We start from the raw sequence: 8,719 nt of genomic DNA on the forward strand, positions 1-8,719 counted from the left end.
ACCCTCCAGTCTGCATATCTTCATTTCATTATCTTTACTTCCTAGATAGACTGCATCACCTAAGAAACCCACCAAATGCTGGCCTCTGCTCTGACCACTCTCCAACAGTTTCCACCTTCTGTTTAAATTGTGGGGCTCAGAATTCCACTAAGAGCTGAGGCTCACATCACAATTTTGCCAAGAGATTTTACTTAAAACTCCAGAAGCTCCAACTGCACCAAGCAAAGAGGTAAAATGCTAAAATTTACATCAATCACAATAAAAACTGGATCAAGATTCCAACATGTTTGAGTGCCCCTTTTTTAACGTACTTGTAAAATTCAAGGCAATTCACCTATTATTTTAGGTTGCTAAACCTAAAATAGGTTTTAGGTCTCCATTTTGATCATAATATTCATTCACCATTGTCAACAGTTTTTCTCAAGCTTTAGTAGGAAATGCAAGCCTTGGAGTGCTGCAAAAATTCTGGCTGTCAGTTTCAGAAAAATAATGGGAGAAGGAAAGTGGATAAAAATAAGTTCAAGGCCACACATCATTTTATCTTTTAAAGGAAGTGTTAATCCTAAATTTGCAACAACATGATCACATACAGCATTTCAATTTTTGAAATTCTTCATTAGTCACAATTACTTCAAAATGGCAAAATATATTGAGCCCAATTCCAAAAAACGTAATTATCAAGTAACCTGCATGAGGCTTTTTAAAATATGCACAATGCACAAAGCACTTAACACAAAATCTGTGGCAAGTGCTCCAACAATACCCTCACCCAAGCAGCCAGTGCCCCGCGCAGAGGATCAGCAAGCCCCTTCGCTGTTAGAACGCAAAAGGCACAGAAAACAAAGATTTCAACCAAATATGGTTTGCTTCTCGTCAAATTTTCAGCATGACCCTGTAAAAATAAGTTCACAAAAAACCAGCCAAGCATTACTTTTCTCCTAAAGTGCTTCTCGGATTATAAAACAGCTTTGAAAGTTCAGCCTGACAAAACAAATATGGTACTAGGAGGAGAGACCTGGAAGGCAACCACAAAAAGTCTCATTTAAATTCCTGGAAAGCAGGGCTTCTCCAAACACAGCTATTCAGCTCGCTTTGTAAGGCATCACTTGCTGCGAGCCACAAGTTTAACTTCACTCCGTGCCCCAGCACCGTCAAATCCGAAAGAAATGGGTGTTAACGTTGCTTACCCAAAAGAATGAACCAAAGGTCTTCTCTATACACGGCGAAAAGTACAACTTAAAAGCAAGAGTTTCCCCCGTGCAAGTGCGTAAGAATTAACACCCGGGTATCTGGGATTCTAAGGATACCTTCTGTCCCTAAACATTATAGCTACAGCAAACTAGAGATCAATAGAACACACTTTACGCTTTAAGAAGTGCAGTTTTGCATGGGGGTGGGGTCGAGGAAGGCAATTAAAAATCTCGATTCCCTCCCAGAGCCAAATTAAATAAAATAAAAGATCGCCGTTTCACTGACTGAACCACAGGAGCACAACTGTGTCCGCCCGTCCCCAAAGCTCAAGCCCTCCTGTTCGCTCACCCTCTCGAAGAATGTCTTGCTTCTCCCCCAAAACCCTCAACGTTCCCCCCCCCAAAGGTCTGGCTCCTGGTCGCCGAGCCTAACTCCCTACAGGGCAGCGCACAGGCTGCGGCGACACCGAGGCAGACGTCGCCCCACCGCCCGAGCCCCTGCCCTCTCGGACCAACCTTCTCCGGACGCCGCGCCTCGCAGCGTCCGATCCCGCTGTGCTCGGCGCTCCCCGGCCGCGCGGCGTTGGAGTCGGAGACGTGCGTGTCACATTTTATTCCCCCGCAGCCGCTCGGGCGCGCGCGCCACGCGCTCCCACACTCCCTCGGCCGCTCGCGGGAGCCGGGACCTGGGGCCGGGGGCGCCGGAGGCGCGCCGCGGAACTTAGGGGCTGCGGACGCCGCGCGCGCGGCTCAGATCCTTCTGCTGGTGGCCGCCCTCACCTCCGCGGAGCAGCCTCCCCGCGCCACCTCGGGACCCCCGAACGACCCGCGCTCGCGTCCCGGGAGGCCTGCGGGATCACCTGCCCGGGGCCAGAGGCGCTCGGCGCCGGGCGGCAGCTGCAGGCGCGGCTGGTGGCTCGGCCTCGGGGCCGGCGCTGCGCTGCGCTCAGCCCCGCGCCGCGCGCCTCATTGTTCCCGGCAGCGCGGCAGCGGCGGCGCTGGCGGCGGGAGGGACCGCGGCCCGGAGCCCCGGGGCTAGGCGGTGGCTCCCGGCCCCCGCGCTGAGCTCGCGCCGCGCCCCGCCCCCGGGCTCCGCGCGTCCCCTCCGCCCGCCTCGGGCCCCCCTCCCTCCGCCTGCGCCTCCGTCCTCCCCCTTCCCGGCCTCGGCTCACCTAGCGGCCGGGCGCCGGGAGCTGGGAAGTTGCACAATCCGCTCCCCGCGCCACCGGCCCGCCAGGCGGGGTGCACGGCGGGGCGCTCCCTGGCTGCGCGCGGAACCCTGCCTCTGGCAGAAAGCGACTGCAGACTCGGGCTGCGTGGGGCGGCGCGGGCGGCGCGGCTGCCTAAAAAGGCATGCCTCTCCCCGGCCGCCGTCTGCAGCCAGCCCTAGTTCCTCCGGGGGTTACCTGCACCGGCACCGAGTGGGGCAGCCGGCGGGCACGCAGGTCCCGCGGGCGGCAGGGATGCAAGAATGTGAACAGGCTGTGAGTGGCGGGCAGGGGAGTCTGGGCGCCTGGCCCCGCGGAAGTGAGTCTTTGTGTTCCCCGCTTGAACACACCCTCCCGCCGCGCCGCAGGCCGGGCTACCTGCGCAGGAGGCAGCGCCCGCGAGCCGGCCGGGTGGGGCGCAGGGAAGCGCAACATCCTCCCCGGCCCGCTGGCTCCCTTTGTTCCTCCCGCGCGACCGCCAGGTCCTTACTCCCGGGAGCTTCTCCGGGGCGCCCGGGGTCGGAATTGGACTTGGGGACCAGCCACCTTCCACTTGCGAAGGGCAGTCCACCACGTCCGGGGAAGGAATTCCGTAGAGGCCCCCACCTACCCGCCCCTCCCCACCGCCGGCCCCTGTCCCCAAAGGATGGGAAAGTTCTCGGGACCGTGGCGCCCCCAGGCTGCTCGCTGGGCGCTTGGAGCGGGTGGCGACTGTGGGCCCGGCAGCTGGAGCCGGTGGGTGGGGCCGGCGGGAGCCGCAGATCGGGTGTCCGTCTGCTCGCGTGCGGAATGTCCATTTGTCACCGCGGCCCTCTTGCCCTTCCCGGGCGGCCGCAGCTGGTCCCGGGACCCGAGACGGCGCCGCCCTTTGTTTGCTGATAAAAACGCTCCTTTGAACTTCAACGTGGCTCTCCGCGTGCGTGCGGTGGCGCTGGGTCCCCGCTGCCCCCTCCATGGTTCCTCTCCCTGACCGACAGCGGTACAAGTGTGGGGGAGCCCCCAAGTAGAACTAGGTTAAGGTGGGTGATATTACCACATAGTGCCCATCCATCCCAGAGGGACGAGTTACCCGCTGTCCTCTCCATCCCAGGTCCCTGCAGGGGCTAATAACATTTTGAAGACACAAAGCCTTCACTAAATATACCATTTTAAAATTTGTATTACGTTCATTTAACTAATTAAGGATTTTTAGAATAAAACAATTACCTAGATAGCCAATTCATTCAGTATTCTCAAGTGCCTACTGTGTGCTGGGGACTCCGGGTCCAGCAGCAGACATGTAAAGGTGAATAAAATCTCTTTCCTACCCTCAAAAGGCTTGCAGAAATTTAAAACGTCACGGGCCTTCCAACTAAAACTGGGCAAAATGCATTGTACTCAATCAAAAGCATGGGTCAAAAAAGCTTACTCAGTATTGCCCCTGTTATGCTAATGGTTTCTGACACCTGGAATTGTCCAGAACTGCATGAAGGGATAATGTGTCACAGGATTTAACAACAACGAAGACTATATTCCACTAATGTGAAATATTATAGTGGGACTAAAAGTAGGTTTAAAAAGGGAGGGGACACGATAGAGTCCAGTGGCTTGTGGGGTGGGGAGAGGAAGAAATGCAAGGGGGAAAGTAATCCCCTTTCAACTGAGAGGCCTCAGAGCAGGTCACCAACTGTGGACCTTGGTTTTCTTTTCTGTGTAAGGCATATAATGGTACCTACCTTCAAGGTTCCTTGTAAGAAGTAGAGATTGGGGTTAAAAGTGTCTCCCTTAGTGCTTGGAATCTGATGCTTAATAAATTGTAGTAATTAATAAATAATAGTGTTAAAGCACTTTAGTGGTGAATGAAAAAATAATTTGTATATACTTGTTGTAGTGTATTTGTATTTTATATACTTCTTGTTTCTTTGCATGAATGCTGCAAAAGTTGACATGTTGACTACGCTAAAGAAATCTTAATGAGAAGTTAAATAAGAGTGGCCAAATAACAATTAATTTGATGCTTGTAGAAAAATTACCACCTGAAGGCACATATGCAAATCATTGTTGTAAAATTGTAAGTGGATTGACTTTATTATTTATGATTGGGGGTAGTAAATGAAGTGGTACTGAAGTGGCTTAATCTATTGCTTCCTGAAGAAATCAGAAAGCCAGTTGATGTGCATAAAGCTATCAGTCGATGATTATATCTGTCGAAGTGTAATGGTAAATAAAATATTTTGACATCCTTTAGTTTAATTGCTTAGAGGAATGCCAAATAGGAGCAGAATATTAATGTTTTTTATGAGTCTACCAATTTGTAAGACATTCCAGGGCTGTTCTGGCACTTTAATATCCCTTTCCTTAAACAAAACAAACCACCACCACAACAAAAAACTAAACTTATTCCTCCAAATAAGAAAATTCCTGCATCAGAAACCTGCTTGCTCTTATCCATTTGCTCATAATAACTTCAATTTCCTTTTCTGTTTTTAAACTCAGGGCTCCCCCACTGACCCATCCACTGTTGACCCATGCTGGGCTATGTTTCACAGGAGACATAAGGAAAACAGAAGGACTGTTTTCAGGAACTTCTTATTGGTTAGCAGTCAAATCAGGAGGCTCAGTGAATCTCCCAGCTGAGAAGTATTTGAGATTGGGTAGGAACCGAAAAGTAAATATTTCCTAACTGTACCATTGCTGAATCTGGGGTATTTGTTTTAACTTAAGTACTGTTCATAGAAAATATTTCTCTCCTGTTTATTTTGCCATTCAGCTGTGACAGTAAACCCACTGATTCCTTTACAGATGGGGAAACTGAGGTTGACCTTTTTTTTTTTTTTTAGGACCGTTTTCTCTAAGCATTTTCTCTTCTGCTTCTGACTTGTGATTGGCATTCTGTAGAATGCATTGAGCACCTCAACGAGGAAAATCACCTATAGATGCGTTCTTCGTATTTAATCAGTGAAGCAAATCTGTATGTGGTCAGTGTAAAGAATGAATTTCAGATACTCATTCGTTTGGAGCCCATTATACAATGCTAAGATCAGGAAGAAACATTTGTTTTCTAGCCAACCTATAGATTTTTTTTTTAAATTTAATTAATTTACTCTTTAGAAATGTTAATAAGGAAACAGACCAGTATGAAGAAGAAACAACCTTGGGTATTTGGATGTGTGTAAAGGTCAGAATCCTGGGCATGGAGGAGTACCACCACCACCCCTCACCCCCCAACACACAACATCCCTTCAATATTTGCAGATGGAGAGAAAAGAAAAATCTTTGCTAGCTTAAGAAAGGTGTCTTTTCAGCATCAGATAGAGAAGGGAGGACACAAATGCAATTGGTTGCCCTTAGGTTTGCCCCATCCACAGTGCGTACCACTTCGAGCCCATCCTTGGGCTCCAGGCAAGGTGACTGAGCTGGCCTCAGGGCGGGGTCAAGGGGTCACAACCTGACCTCTCATAGCCTTTCAGACAGAGCAGGATGAAAAATGTCAGGGTGGGAAAGTTTTCTTTTCCTAAACTTTTCCTTGCTATCTAAAGGAAAGACTGAAAGCCAGGGCTTGACCTCCGACCTTGTCACCTTAGTGAAGTTGGTTGAGCTTTCTGTACCTCAATTACCTCACCAACAAGACTGATTAACCCATTTCATAGTTATCCACAAGAATTGGAGCTCATGTCACAAGCTTAGAAACATTCCCAAGGGTACAGCACTTCACAGTTTATGTGAAGGATTTCCTATCAGTTATCTCATTGGATTTTCCACAACTCTGAATGACGAAGGGAGGGTATGAAGGCGCACAGAGAGGTGGCCCTGTCACTTCTTGATTCTGTGGTAGTAAGAATCCGTAGTCACAAAAATTTTAGAGCCTATGTTCTATGTTCTCTGTAAGTATTAACTCATGTAATCCTTATAGCAAGGGTTTTAAAACCTTTTTTCATTTTTAACCTTTTATTTTGAAACAATTTCAGACTTACAGGAAAATTGGCTAAATAATACCTCCCCCCACCATTCCCCACATATTGACACTTTACTGTGTTTGCTTTATCATTCCTTTACCTTCTACTTGTTTTTTCCTGAGCTGTTGAAGAGTACATTGCATACATCATGGTTCTTTGACACCTAAATACTTCCCTTTATTTTCCTAAGAACAGGGACATTCTCTTAGATAACCAGAGTAGAGCTATCATAATTAGGATAATAAAATTGGTTATACTGTTGTCTAATCTCAGACTTTATCCACATTTCGCCAATTGTCTGCTAATGTCCTTTATAACAGGTGAAGGGGTTTGGGACAGCCCCCCCCCCCAAGAATGTGCCACTTTGGCATGTGGATTATTTTGAGCTGAAGACAATGGAGATCCTGCGGGCTCCAGAGAAAACGTTGCCCCTCTCTTAACTACACAGAAGAATCTAAATTAGAGTAGGTTACCACAATAAGGGTTATTAGCAAAGATAAATTTTATCTGAGTGACCCGTCTGTATGACAGGGCAAACATCTAATTACCAAACATCTGCTCTTCTTATTGCCCTGTGAAGTACAATCCTTTCCTTTGAAGTCCCAGACCCCTATCCCCTTCTCCTTAGTTCAGAATGACATATATCCCTCATTTTGCTGCACTCTCTTTGGAATTTCTATGTCTATATGGATTCCCCATACATATGCCTATTAAATTTGATTTTCTTCTGTTAATCTGACTCCCATTGACTTGATTTTTAGTCCAGCTAGAAGGACCTTGAAAGGGACAGGAAATTCTTACTCCCTGTGAAGGGGGCAAGGTATTCTTGCTCCCTTACACAGGGCATTTGTAAATGATAATAATAATAATAATAATAATAATAATAGTGCCCAGAATCCAACCCAGGATCATCTGTTATACTTAGTTATTATGTCTCTTTAGTCTCTTTAATCTGGAACATTTCCTTAGAGTTTCTTTAACCTTAACATTTTTGCAGAGTTCAGACTATTTATTTCCTCAAATGCCCTCAGTTTAGGCTTGTCTATTGTTTCCTTACAATTAAATGCAAATTAGACTCAGGTTATGCTTTTTTTCCCCCCCTTTTTGGCCAGGAATACCAGAGTGTTAATGTCTCTTTCAGAACATCATTTCAAAGTTATGCATTCTGTGCCTTTGTTCTAATAGCGGTGGGCTTAACTTCCATTACTTGGCTAAGGTGGTGCCTGCCACCTTTCTCCCAGTGAAGTTACCATTCCTTCCTTTATAATTACAAAGTAATTTGTGTGGAAATATTATGAGGCCATGTACATATTCTGTTTCTCTTCAAACTTGTATTCACTAGCTTTAGCCACCATTCATGACTCTTACGGGCAATGATGGCGCCATTTTTTCTTTACACTTAGTGGTTGTCATGTTGCCACAGGAAGATCTTTTCCTTTCCCCCATTTATTGATTTTATAACAAGCTTTTGATGTGAATATTTTTGTCCCCTCTTTCTAAAGAAGAGGGAATGACAGGTCATAGAGGGGAAGCAGATGGATGTCACACATCTAGTAATTGTCACTCAGGCAAGATAGCACTTCTGAATCTCTTTCCTCATCTATAAAATTAAAACAATAAACCACGTTATGGGGCTATTCAGAGAATTAAATGAGATCGTGACCTCAAAGTGCTTACCCCAATTGAACATATAGTAATTATTTGGTAAACAATAACTGTCATTAAAATGATGGGAATAAGCCCATTTTGTAGATTTTCTTATAGAGGGTAAGACAGATGCGTGAGTATTTGTTACCAAGGAACATTCTGACCCTGAATCCACTACTTCAGCAACCATTTTTTGAGTGCCAGCTATCCACCAGGTTTGGTTCTAGGAGCTATGGCTAGAGAAGTCCATGACAGAACAGCTGCTTGCTCTCACTACCTTCTATTTTTTCCAGGTGAAACTGAACATATAAACCAACAACAGCCAGATCATATATGACAATGAAACTCTGACTCAATCAGCAGCAACCAAACCAGGAAGCCAAACCTTTGTACAGTCCACCCCAACCGGGGCGTAATAACTGCTATCTTCTTCAAATTTTGTCCCCACTTACAATTTAAGAGCATATGTAGAAAGCCAAATATGCTCCCCTAACCGATCACATGGAATGTCCCATGTCTAGTTACCCCACGGTTATGGGCTATATTATGTCCCCCCCAAATTCGTATGTTAAAGCCCTAACACCCTGTACCTCAGCATATGACTGTATTTAGAAATAGAGCCTTTCAAGGGGTGATTAAATTAAAATGAAGTCATTAGGGCAGCTCCTAATCCAATCCAACTGGTGTCCTTATAAGAAGAAGATAGGACACACAGAGAGACACCGGGGTACCCTCTCAC

General features: G+C 46.8%; 1 protein-coding gene across 10 annotated transcripts in view; it reads right to left on the bottom strand.

Moving 5' to 3' along the window:
* The window catches only part of ST6GAL2 (ST6 beta-galactoside alpha-2,6-sialyltransferase 2), an 83,399-nt gene extending 80,414 nt beyond the window's left edge, over nucleotides 1-2,985 (bottom strand). For 6 of the 10 annotated variants that reach the window (XR_004301191.1, XM_032419209.1, XM_032419210.1 and 3 more), the window contains exon 1: nucleotides 1,707-2,112. The gene's annotated coding sequence lies outside the window, so the exon portion shown is untranslated. The other 4 variants (XM_032419212.1, XM_032419214.1, XM_032419211.1 and 1 more) reach the window with 4 other exon arrangements.
* Between the last annotated feature and the right edge of the window lie 5,734 nt (nucleotides 2,986-8,719).

The sequence above is a fragment of the Phoca vitulina genome, unplaced genomic scaffold, assembly GCF_004348235.1.
Source record: "Phoca vitulina isolate PV1807 unplaced genomic scaffold, GSC_HSeal_1.0 scaffold22, whole genome shotgun sequence".
In the NCBI taxonomy this organism is placed as follows: Eukaryota; Metazoa; Chordata; class Mammalia; order Carnivora; family Phocidae; genus Phoca; species Phoca vitulina.